Raw genomic sequence first — 13515 nt, 5'->3', positions numbered from 1 at the left:
TATTCTTTCATCAGTTTTTTGCTAAATAGAGTGTTAATTTCCATGTAGTCATGAGTTTTATTGTTTTTACCCTATTATTGATTTCTAGTTTTATACCATTGTTGTCAGAGAAGATTCTTGATATGATTTCAACTTCTTGAATTTGACAAGTCTTGTTTTGTGGCCCAACATATGGTCTATCCTAGAAAATGTTCCATGTGTGCTTGAGAAGAATGTCTATCCTATTGTTTTCAGATAAAATATATATGTCTGTTAGATATATTTAAACTATAGTGTTGTTCAAATTCCCCAGTGATTCTTTATCTGAATGATCTACCCATTGTAGAGGATGGGAAACTGAAGTCCAAAACTGTTACTGCACTGCTGTATATTTCTACTTTTTCCTCTGTTAATGTTTGCTTTACATAATTAGGTGCTCTGATGTTGGGTGTATAACTATAATTGTTATATTTTCTTGATGGATTGACTACTTTACCATTACATAAAGACATTCTTTTTCTCTTTTAACCACTTTTAGTTAAATGATCTATTTTAATGTATTAGTTTTAACCTACTTAGTTTAAACTATTTTGTATGACATAGCTATAGTTTAGCCCTGCCCTTTTGTTTGTTAATCATTTTCTTGAAATTTCTTTTTCCATCCCTTTATTCTCAGACTACATGTGTCTTTAAAGCTAATGCGAGTGTCTTGCAGGCAGCATATTGTTGTATCTTGTTGAGTTTTTTTTTTTAATCCAATCAACCCTCCTATGTCTTTTGACTGAAGGATTTAATTTAGTTTTAAAGTAATTATTGATCGATAAGGACTTATAATTGCCACTTTGTTAATTGTTTTCTCACTGATTTGTAGATCAATATTTTCTTGTTTCTTATCCTTTGTCTTTTCTTGTGTTTTAATATCTTTTTGTATTACCAGGCTTTGACTTCTTTATTGTGTTCTTTTATGTATTTAGTACAGGTTATGCCCCTGTGGTTACCATGACACTTACATAAAATATCTAAAATTATGAAAACTTGGGAGTTCTCATCTTGGCTCAGTGGAAACAAATCTGACCAGTATTCATGAAGATGCAGGTTCAATCCTGACCTCGCTCATGGGTTAAGGATCTGGCATTGCCACAGATGTGGTGTAGGTTGCAGACACAGCTCGGATCTGGCATTACTGTGGCTGTCACATTGGCCAGCAGCTACAGCTCCAATTTGACCCCTAGCCTGGGAACCTCCATATGCTGTGGGTATGACCCTAAAAAGACAAAAATAAAATAAAATAAAATAAAATAATGAAACCTTATTTTAAACTAATACCAAATAAACTTTGATACTATTCCTAAAATTTACACTTTAACTCCCCCCTCACATTTTAGGTTATTCTTGTAACAGCTTGCATACTTGTAACCCATATCAAATTATTGTAGTTATGATTATGTTTAATACAATTTGTTTTTTAATTTATTAAAATAGAGTTATAAGTTAATTACACATCACCATTACCATACTACAGATCTTTGTTTATAAATCTACCATTACCAGTGATTTTTATACTACCTTCTTATGTTTTTATGATTTTAATTAGATCCCTTTATTTCAACTCAAAGAACTCCCTATAGTACTTATTATAATGTAGGTCTAGTGGCCATGAACACCTTCAGCTTTTGTTTGTTTAAGAAAGTCTTTATCCCTCCTTCATTTCTGAAGAAGAGCTTTGCCAGGTACAGAATTCTTGGTTTACAGGGGTTTTTTCCTTTAAATATTTTGAATATTTCATCCCATTCTCTCCTGGCCTGAAAAGTTTATTTTAAGGATCCAGCATTGCTGTGAGCTGTGGTGTAGGTACAAATGCAGCTGAGATCTGGTGTTTCTGTGGCTCTGGCATAGGCCAGAGACTACAGCTCTGATTGAACCCCCAGCCTAATCGAACCTCCATATGCCATACAGGTGCAGCCCTAAAAAAAGACAAACAAAATCACCTCTAGTCTTATGGGGGCTCCTTTGTTTGTAACTTCTCTATTTTCTCTTACTGATTTCAAAATACTTTCTTTTTCCTTAGCTTTGGCAATTTAAATATAATGTGTCTTGGTGTGGCCTTATTCAGATTCAACTTATTTGGGGTCCTTTGGGCCTCGAGGGTCTGAATGTTCATTTCTCTCCTTGGGAACTTTTCACCCACTACTGCTTTAGATAGACTTTCTGTCCCTTTATCTTCTCCTTCTGGAATACCCATAATGGAAATGTTTCTTTTGATTGTTCCACATGTCCTGAAGGCTGTCTTGACTCTTTTTGTTGTTGTTGTTGTTCTTCTGATTGGATAATTCCAAATGTCCTGTCTTCTGGGTCACTGATTCTTCTTCTGCATGGCTGAGTCTACTTTTGAAGCTCTCTATTGAATTTCTGAGCTTGTACTTTTCAACTCTAGGATTTTTCAGGCTTCTATTTCTTTACTGAACTTCTTATTTTGTTCCTGCATTGTTTTCTTAATTTTGTTTGTCTGTCTGTGTTCTTGTAGTTCACTGAAATTCTTTAAAGGTTATATTCTTAATATTTTGTCTGACAGGCCATAGATCTTTATTTATTTGGGGTCAGTTATTGGAGCTTTATTAGTTTCCTTTGGCAATGCCATGTTAACCTGATGTTTTTATGATCCTCTTTCCTTATGTTGGTATCTGCACATTTGAGTTATTGCTGTTCTCCTCCAGACTTTCCAGGTTTATTTTGACAGGGACAGCCCTTTTACCAGTCATCAAAATTTGGATATGCCTGCTGGTAATATCTTTGGGCAGGAGGGGCTTGCTATGAGGGTCTATATTGGGGCTAGGCCACTGCCTGAGCTGTGAGGTGGGGGAGAGGCCACTGGTTGAGAACAGTTAGACAGGATTTCTGGCTTGGTTCCCTGCCCAAGTGAGGCTGGAAGTTGAGTTCCATAATTGCCTGTGTTTTCTGATCAGGCTAACTAGATTGTCCTGACTGGATACTCAGCAGTAGGTGGGGCTATGAATTAGTTTCCCCGCCCAGGTAGAGCAGGTAAGTCAGTTCCAAGCAGGCTCCCAGGTATTCCAGTTCAGGCTTTTTGGGCTGGCAGCCCCAGGAGCTACACTCAGCAGTATGTGGAACTGTAAATTTTCTCACCTTCCTGGAGAGAACTAGTGCCCCACAGGGCAAGGTTCTTTGTAATCTTGACTCAAGCTTACTCACACACCAAGTTCCCTGGCTGAATGGAGCCACTAGTTTTGCTTTGTGAACAGTTAGCTCTAACTTCTGTAAACTCCAGTAAAAATTTACATAAAGAAAATTTTAAATGTGCTTTGCATATTCCCCCAAACCCAAAGAGAAGTCAGGAATTTGCTTCCCCCTTTACCTCAAACTAGGTGAGGAGGGATTCAATGGAATTATTTAGAAAGCTTATATGTAGCCAGTTGAATTTGAGGGGCCTAAAGACAGGTATCTGTCCCCTGACTGGGAAATCTAAAGATGAGAATTAGTGGGGGCTTGATTTTCATTCTCTAGATAGCAGAAAATAATATAATTGCTTTAGGGAATGATCAAAACTTTTAGAATTTAGTGGACAAAAATTCATGAACGTATCTGGGGATCAACAGTGATCCAACTGAGGGATATGAACTTGAGTTTTTCTTTAAAAGAGTCTAAACAAAGATCTAGTTAGAGTAACCTAAAAGGTGACCAGAGTAGAGGAAAGTACTACTAATAACCAGAAGCCTAAATACAACATTATAAGAGGCCAGCCAGAGGGAGAATTGTCTGCATCAAAGGAACCAAGAAACAGGAAGTGATGAATAACTGCCCAAGAATATTAAGCATTTGAACTCTGCCCCACCAAAAGCATAGCAACATATATCTACAACTTACTAGTCAAGTATACCTTTCTTCCCTTACCTTTTCCCTTTACTCAACACACAAGAACCCCACCTCAAGCCCCAACCATGGAGAAGCTAGATGCAGCCTAGAGAGTATAGAAGAAGGAATAGAGAAGCAATATGAGAAAACAAAGAAGCTGACCTTGCCTCCCCAAGCACGACTTGCAATTTAATCCATTCTGGAAAAAGGGAGGAGATTTAAATTTGTGAGAATTTAGAGCTGAGAGATTATTAGATTATTAGAATTGAACATCTATTAATGATGGGAGAGTTCATGATATCTATCTAAGATTTCATCTAGAAACAAAAACTATTATACAAAGAGAGTTGGATGCAGAGTGAGAAAATAAAAATTATTTTCTCCTTATACCACAATTAATGCAGCTGTTTAATTAAATTGGTTATACTATTATTTAAAATTATTTTACTGTTATGTAAAATATAACTAGAAGGCTATATACCAAATTGTTAATCACAATTGTTTTTTGTTTTTATTATTCTTTTAATAGTTATATCCCCAATAAAACTTTTTTCTACTGTACAACATGGTGACCCAGTTACACATACATATACACATTTTAATTTCTCATATTATCATGTTCCATCATCAGTGACTAGACAAAGTTCCGAGTACTACACAGCAGGATCTCATTGTTAATCCATTCCAAAGGCGATAGTCTGCATGTATTAACCCCAAGCTACCAATCCATCCCACTCCCTCCCCCTCCTCCTTGGAAACCACAAGTCTATTCTCCAAGTCCATGATTTTCTTTTCTGTGGAAAGTTTCATTTGTGCCATATATTAGATTCCAGATATAAGGGATAACATATGGTATTTCTCTTTCTCCTTCTGACTTACTTCACTCAGAATGAGATCCTCTAGTTCCATCCATGTTGCTGCAAATGGCATTATGTCATTCTTTTTATGGCTGAGTAGTATTCCATTGTGTATATATACCACATCTTCCTAATCCAATTGTCCATTGATGGACATTTGGGTTGTTTCCATGTCTTGGCTATTGTGAATAGAGCTGCAATGAACATGTGGGTGCATGTGTCTTTGTTAAGGAAAGTTTTGTCTGGATATATGCCCAAGAGTGAGACTGCTGAGTCATATGGTAGTTCTATGTATAGATTTCTAAGGCATCTCAATACTGATCTCCATAGTGGTTGTACCAGCTTACATTCCCACCAACAGTGCAGGAGGGTTCCCTTTTCTCCACATCCCCTCCAGCATTTGTTATTTGTGGACTTACTAATGATGGTCATTCTGACTGGTGTGAGGTGATATCTCACGGTAGTTTTGATTTGAATTTTTCTAATTATCAGTGATATTGAGCATTTTTTGATGTTTGTTGGCCATCTATACATCTTCCTTGCAGAAATGTCTATTGAGGTCTTTAGCCCATTTTTCAATTTGGTTGGTGTCTTTTTTGCTATTGAGTTATATATGTTGCTTGTATGTTTGAGAGATTAAGCCTTTGTCAGTTGCACCATTTGAAACTATTTTCTCCCATTCTCTAAGTTGTATTTTTGTTTTCTATTTGGTTTCCTTTGCCATGCAAAAGTGTGTCAGCTTGATTAGGTGCCATTGGTTTATTTTTGCTTTTCTTTCTGTTGCTTTGGAAGACAGGGCTGAGAAAACATTTGTAAGATTGATGTCCGAGAATGTTTTGCCTATGTTCTCTTCCAGGAGTTTCATGGTGTCTTGTCTTATATTTAAGTCTATAAGCCATTTTGAGTTTATTTTTGTGCATGGTGTGAGGGTGCGTTCTAGTTTCATTGATTTTCATGCAGCTGTCCAGGTTTCCCAGCAATAATTGCTGAAAAGACTCTCGTTTTCCCATTTTATATTCTTGCCTCCTTTGTCAAGGATTAATTGACCATAGGTGGCTGGGTTTATTTCTGGGTTCTCAAATGTTTTCCATTGGTCTGTATGTCTGTTTTGGTACCAGTACCACACTGTCTTGATGACTGTGACTTTGTAATATTGTCTGAAGTCTGGGAGAGTTATGCCTCCTGCTTGGTATTTGTTCCTCAGAATTGCTTTGGCAATTCTGGGTCTTTTGTGGTTCTATACAAATTTTTGGATTGTTTGTTCTTGTTCTATGAAAAATGTCATGGGTAATTTGATAGGGATTGCATTGGATCTGTAGATTGCTTTGGTTGGCATAGCCATTTTTACAATATTAATTTTTCTAATCCAGGAACATGGAATATCTTTCCATTTTGTTACATCTTCTTTGATTTATTTTATTAAAGTTTTCTAGTTCTCGGCATATAAGTATTTCACCTCCTTAGTCAGGTGTATTCCCAGATATTTGATTTTGGGGGGTGCAATTTTAAAAGGTATTGTATTTTTGTATTCCTTTGCTAATATTTCATTGTTAGTATACAGAAATGCGACTGGTTTCTGAACATTAATCTTATATCCTGCTGCTTTGCTGAATTAGTTGATCAGTTCAAGTAGTTTTGGGGTTGAGTCTTTTGGGTTTTCTACATATAGTATCATGTCATCTGCATACTCTGACAGTTTTACCTATTCTCTTCCTATTTGGATGACTTTTATTTCTTTTTTTTTTTTCTGCTGGCTGTGGCTAGGATTTCCAGTACAATGTTGAATAACAGGGTGAGAGTGGGTATCCTTGTCTTGTTCCAGATTTTAGAGGAAAAGGCTTTCAGCTTTTCTCCACTGAGTATTACATTTGCTGTGGCTTTGTCATGACTGTTCTTTTTTATGCCAGGGTATGTTCCCTCTATACCCACTTTAGTAAGAGTTTTTATCATGAATTGATGTTGAACTTTGTCAAAAGCTTTCTCTGCATCTATTGAGATGATATATGGTTTTTGACTTTTCTTTTGTTAATGTGGTGTATGATATTGATGGATTTGTGTATGTTGAACCGTCCTTGTGAACCTGGGATGAATCCTACTTGATCGTGGTGTATGACTTTTTTTATATGTTGTTAGATTTGTTTGGCTATAGTTTTGTTGAGAATTTTTGCATCTATATTCATCAAAGATATTAGCCTATGGTTTTCTTTTCTGATGGCATCTTTGTCTGGTTTTGGAATTAGGGTGATGGTGGCATCATAGAATGTCTTTGGGAGTGTTCCTTCTTCTTCAAACTTTTGAAAAAGTTTAAGGAAGATGGGTAAAATTTCCTCTCTGTATGTTTGGTAGAATTCACCTGTGAAGCCATTTGGTCCTGGACTTTTATGTGTAGGCAGTATTTTATGACATATTCAATTTCATTTCTAGTGATCAATCTGTGCAGTTGATCTATTTCTTATCAATTCAGTTTTGGCAGGCTGTAAGACTCTATAAAGTTGTACATTTCTTCCAGGTTGTCAAATTTGTTGACATACAATTATTCATAGTATTGTGTCACAGTTTTTGTATTTTTGTAGTATCAGTTGTGACCTCTCCTTTTTCATTTCTGATTTTGTTTATTTGGATATTTCCTCTCCTCTTCTTGGTGAGTCTAGCCAGAGGTTTGTCAATTTTGTTCACCTTTTCAAAGAACCAGCTCTTGGTTTGATTGATTTCTTCTATTGTTGTTTTAATCTCTATTTTTTTATTTCCTCTTTGATCTTTATACTTTCCTTCCTTCTGCTGATTTTAGGTTTTGTTTCTTGTTCTTTTTCTTATTCATTTAGGTGGTGGGTCAAGTTGTCGATTTGAGATTTTTTCTTCTTTTTTGAGGAAGACCTGTATTGCTATGAATTTCCCTCTGAGGACTGCTTTTGTGGCATCCCATAGATTTTGAGTGTTTGTGTCTTCATTATCATTTTTCTCAAGGTATTTTTTAATTTCGTTCTTGATTTCCTCATTGACCCATTGTTTTTTTAGTAGGATATTGTTTTATCTCCATGTACTAAGTTTTTTCTCATTTCTTTTCCTGTGGTTGATTTCTAGTTTCATGCCATTGTGGTCAGAGAAGATACTTGAAATAATTTCTATACTCTTAAATTTGTTGAGAATGTGATCAATTCTTGAGAATGTTGCATGTGCACTTGAGAAGAAGGTATATTCTGATTTTTTTGGATGCAATATCCTGAAAATTTCAATTAAGTCTAACTTTTCTATTGTGTCCTTTAGGATCTCTGTTGCCTTAATGATTTTCTGTCCAGAGGATCTAACCTTTGGAGTGGGATGTTAATGTGTCCTACTATAATTGCATTCCCATTGATTTCTCCTTTTATGTCTGTTAGTATTTGCTGGGGATATCTGGGTGCTCCTATATTAGGAGCATATATATTGATGATTGTACTATCCTCTTCTTGAATGGATCCTTTAACCATTAGAGTCCTTCTTTGTCTTTCTTTATGGCCTTCATTTTAAAATCTATTTTGTCTGATATGATTACTGCAACTCCTGCTTTCCGGTCTTGTCCATTGGCATGAAATATCTTTTCCCACTGCCTTACTTTCAATATATATGTGTTCTTTGCTCTAAAGTGAGTTTCTTATAGGCAACAGATTGAAGGTTTTTGCTTTTTATCCAATCTGCCACTCCGTGTCTTTTGATTGGAACATTTACTCCGTTGACATTTAAGGTGATTTTTGATAGATATGTATTTATTGCCATTTTCAACCTTGTTTTCCAGGTGATTCTATGATTCTCTTTTCTGCTTTTCTTTTTTAGGCTGGATGGTTTCCATTTACTTTATGCTTGAGTACTTTTCTTTTCAGTTTTTGTGAATGTAATACTTGGGTTTGATTTGTGGTTGCCCTGTTTTTTAAGCACATTAAGCCCTTCCTATATCTGCTTGCTTTTGCCTGATAGTCATATAGGCTCAGACACATCATTAAAATAAAAAAAAAATCTATACTTTCTTACTTTCCTTCCCCACTTCATATGATATCGATCTCTTTTTTTTTTAACATCTTCGTGTTTAGATTTGCATGCTGGCTTATTTAACTGATTGCTTTCCAATTGTGGTTTCCTCCATCCTAATCCTCTTTCTCTCTTTTTTCTCTCTTTTGTCTCTCTCTTTTTTTATTTTAGAGAAGGCCTTTCAGTATTTCATTTAGAATGGGTTTGGTATTGCTGTACTCTTAGCTTTTGTTTGTTGGAGAAATTCTTTATTTCCCCTTCTATTTTAAATGATATTATTGCTGGATAGAGTATTCCAGGTTGCAAATTTTTTCCTTTCAACACTTTAAATATGTATTGCCACTACCTTCTCATCTGTAGTGTTTCTGTAGAGAAATCAGCTGATAGTCTTATGGGGGTTCTGTTATAATTAATGCTTTGCTTTCCTCTTTCTGCCTTTAGAATCCTCACTTTATCTAACTTTTGCCATTTTTATTATTATATGTCTTGGTGTTGGCTTGTTTGGGTTCAACTTGTTTGGGGCCCTCTGTGCTTCCTGTATCTTGATATCAGTATGCTTTAGATTTAGAAAGTTTTCAGCCATAATTTCTTCAAATATATTTTCAATACCCTTTTTCTTTTCCTTCTTCATTTCCTATTATGCATAGATTGGCCTACTTTATATTATCCCATAGGTATTGCTTTCATGTTTTTTCATTTGGTTTTTCTGTCTGCTGTCCTGATTGGGTGATTTCCATTATTTTACCTTCCACATCACTGAGTCATTCCTCTGCAGTATTCGTTCTGCTCTTTAGTGATTTAAGCTCAGTTTTTATCTCTGCAAATTAATTTTCTAGTTTTTCTTGGCTCCTCCTTATATTTTCTAGTTCCTTTCTAAAGGAATGTGCATTACTATTCATATCCTCTCTTAATTCCATCAGTATTTTTAATACCTCCCTTTTGGACTCAATGTCTGTCAGGCTGCAGAGGTCTGTTTCATTGTTGACTGCTTTAGGTGAATTCTCCTGTTCTTTTAACTGGGAATGGTTTCTGTGCTTCTTCATCTTGCTTGTGTTTTTCTTTGTGAGTTTGGGGAAGCCAAACTGTAGTATTGTAAAGCTACTTCTATGCAAGAATACCCCTTTGTATTTTTAGGGGTGTTACTATTTATTTTTGGTGTGGGAGTTTGAATATTTGCTGTCTCTTTCTTCGGTGTGAGCAGGCTGTTGTTCCCAGGATGCTCAGTGTGTTTTCAGGAAGGAGGCAATGGGTAGGGCCATCAGTCAGTGCCTGGTCATTGGGCTCTCAATAGCAGCAAGGACATGCAGGAAGGTGGCAAAGGCTACTCCTAGTTGCAAGGCCATGGGAAGTGGTAATAAGCTCTAGCAAGATCTTCAAGGTGACCAGAGCATTTGGCAGTAGCAGCAGCAGGGTGTGTGAGTTCCAAGAAGAGTGAGATCAACAATAGCTTGTGTTTGATTGCAGTGTCCTCCTCTGGGGAATCACAGTTATTTTTGTGTGATAATTTCATAAGTGATTTTTATATTCTTTTTACTCATAGGCACTTTCATATATGAACATATATTTTTATACAACATTAAAACACAATGCTGTTTTTAAAATAATTTTTAAATGGTGTGGAAGAACTTTACATGCCTTTTTGTATCTATTTTACATTTTGGTGCCCTTTTTTTCTCCAACTTTCATTTAAGTCTGCTTAGACTCCAAATTTATTTACATACTGTGCTCATAAACATTCTTTTTTCAAAGTTCAAAGAGCTATTTAGAAGTTTAAATTTTATACATGTAGCTAAGTACATGTACTTTGTAATCAGATTGTTATGAAATTTTAATTTTTGTAAGTATTTCAGGAGAACAACTCAGAATGACATTAAATTTTGCACGAATTCACTCTTATAATCTGGCCAAAAGAAACTTTCTTCTGCACCTAAGCTAGTTTATAAAACAGAACTAAGCCATGCTTATTTTTCTTAGAAAAATACGTTTTTAAGAATATTATGTTGGACAAATGACCATTAATTAACTATAAGACTATATTGTTGAAAGTATAGTATACACAGCATGTATTGCATATTTTTATAGCTTTGTTTATTCAAGTTACATGTTGAGAACCCAATATGTGCCAAACACTGAAAATACATAAAGTGAGGTTACAAAGATGTAGCCACAGCCTTTGCCCTGAAATTCACACCTACTGGGGAATATTGAAAACTTCAGCCTTAAATTTTAATAATACCTATCCTTCTCAAACTATTCCAATAAATTGAATAAGATAGAATACTCTGAAATTTATTATATGAGGCCACTATTAACCTGATACCAAAAGCAGACAAAGACACTGCAAATAATAAAGTAACATAACAGGCCAATATCTGAGGAATATAGACATGAAAATCCTCCACAAAATGTTAACAATATATAAAAATGATCATACAACATGATCAAGTGGGATTTATTCCAGGGACACAAGGATGTTTCAATACTTACAAATAAATTGATGTAATACACGACATTAACAAAACAAGGGCTAAAAATTACATGATCATCTCAGTAGGTGCAAAGAAAACATTTGACAAAATTCAACATCAATTCATGTTTAAAATTCTCGTTGAAGTTGGTATAGATGGAAAATATCTCAACATAATAAAGCCTACTTATGACAAACCCACAGCTAACATTATTCTCACCAGTGAAAAGCTGGAAGTTTTCTTCTAAAATCAGGAACAATACAATGATGCCCTCTCCCACCACTTCTATTTAACATAGTACTGAAAGTCATAGCTACAGTAATTGAACAAGAAAAAGAAACAAAATTCATCCAATTTGGAAGGAAATAAGTAAAACTGTCACTATTTGAAGATGACATGATACTATATATAGAAAACTCTGTGTCCAGCAAAAAACTATTAAAACTAATAAATGAATTCAGTAAAGTTGAAAGATACAAGTTTAATATACAGAAATCTGTTGTTTTCTATGTATTAATAATAACTATCAGAAATAGAAGGCAAGAAAACAATTGTGCTTAAAATTGCATCATAAATTTTTAAAATACATAGGTTTAACCTTAACCAAGGAGGTGAAAGACATATACTCTGAAAGCTAAAAAACACCAAGGAAGGAATTTGAAAATCATACACCAAAAAATGGAAAGCTATCCCATGATTTTGGATTAGAAGAATTAATATTTTTAAAGTGACCACATCACCCAAAGCAATCTATGGGCTTAACAGAGTCCCTATCAAAATACCCATGACATTCTTCATAGAACTAGAAAAAAATTATAAAATTTATATGGAAACAAAAATTCCTCTAGTTGCTGAAGCAATCTTGAGAAAGAAAAACAAAGATGGAGGCATCACACTCTCTGACTGCAGACTACTACAAAGCTACAATAATGAAAACAACATGGTACTGGCACAGAAACAGACACATAGATCACTGGAACAGATTAGAGAGCCCAGAAATAAAACCACACACTTAAGGTCAACCTATAAAATAGAAGCAAAAAATAAAATGGAGAAATGATAGTCTCTTCAACAGCTGGTGCCAGGAAAATTTACAGCTACATGTAAAAGAATGAAATTGATACATTTCCTCACATCATATACAAAAATAAGCTTCAAACGGATTAAAGAACTAAATCTAAGACTTGAAACCATAAAACTAGAAGAGAACATAGAACATTGACATAAATTTTAGCAATATCTTTCACTTTTTCTTTTTCTTTTTTTTTTTGTCTTTTTAGGGCCTCACCCACAGCATATGGAGGTTCCCAGGTTAGGGGTCCAATCAGAGCTGAAGCCATCAGCCTAAGCCACAACTACAGCCACAAAAATGCAGGATCCAAGCCTTATCTGCAACCTACACCACAGCTCATGGCAATGCTGGATCCTTAACCCACTGAGCAAGGCCAGGGATCAAACCTGTGTCATCATGGATGCTAGCCGGGATCACTAACCACTGAGCCACGATGGGAACTCCACAATATCTTTTTCAATCTGTCTCTTAAGGCAAAAATAATACAATAAAACAAAAATAAACAGATAGGACCTAATGAAACATAAAACTTTTGCACAGCAAATGAAACCAGCGACAAAATGAAAATACCTATGAAGTGGGAGAAAATATTTGCAAATGATGTGACTTACAAGGATTTAATATCCAAAATATAAATATATAAAATATAAAACTGATCTTACAACTCAATATCAAAAAATCAAAAACAAACCCAATTTTTAAATGGACAGAAGACCTGAATGGACATTTTCCAAAGGAGATTTACAAATGCGCAACAGGAACATGAAAAAGAGCTGAACATAATTAATCATAAGAGAAATGCAAATCAAAACCACAATGAGTTATCATCATTTCGCATTTGTGAAAATGACTGTCATAAAAAGTCTATGAATAACAAATGTTAGTGAGGATGTGGAGAAAAACAGACCTTAGTGCATTGTTGATGGGGTTGTAAATTGGTGCAGTCAGTATGGAAAACAGTACAGGGGTTCCTCAAAAAACTAAAAATATAATCCCACATGATCTACCAAGTCCATGGCTGGGCATATATCTGAAGAAAACAAAACACCAATTCAAAAAGATATATACACCATGATGTACATGGCAACACTATTTTACAATTCTCAAGATATTTAAGCAACCTAAGTGTCCATCAATAGATGAATGTATTTTAAAAATATGGTATATATACATACAATGGAATATTACTCAGCCATATAAAAGATTGAAATTCTGCCATTGGCAACAATGGGGCTCAATCTAGAGAGAACAAGAACAAGTGAAAGTG

This window comes from Phacochoerus africanus, chromosome X (assembly GCF_016906955.1).
Source record: "Phacochoerus africanus isolate WHEZ1 chromosome X, ROS_Pafr_v1, whole genome shotgun sequence".
NCBI classification, from domain to species: domain Eukaryota; kingdom Metazoa; phylum Chordata; class Mammalia; order Artiodactyla; family Suidae; genus Phacochoerus; species Phacochoerus africanus.
The sequence above is the reverse complement of the archived record's forward strand: the minus strand, read 5'-3'. Positions refer to the sequence as shown.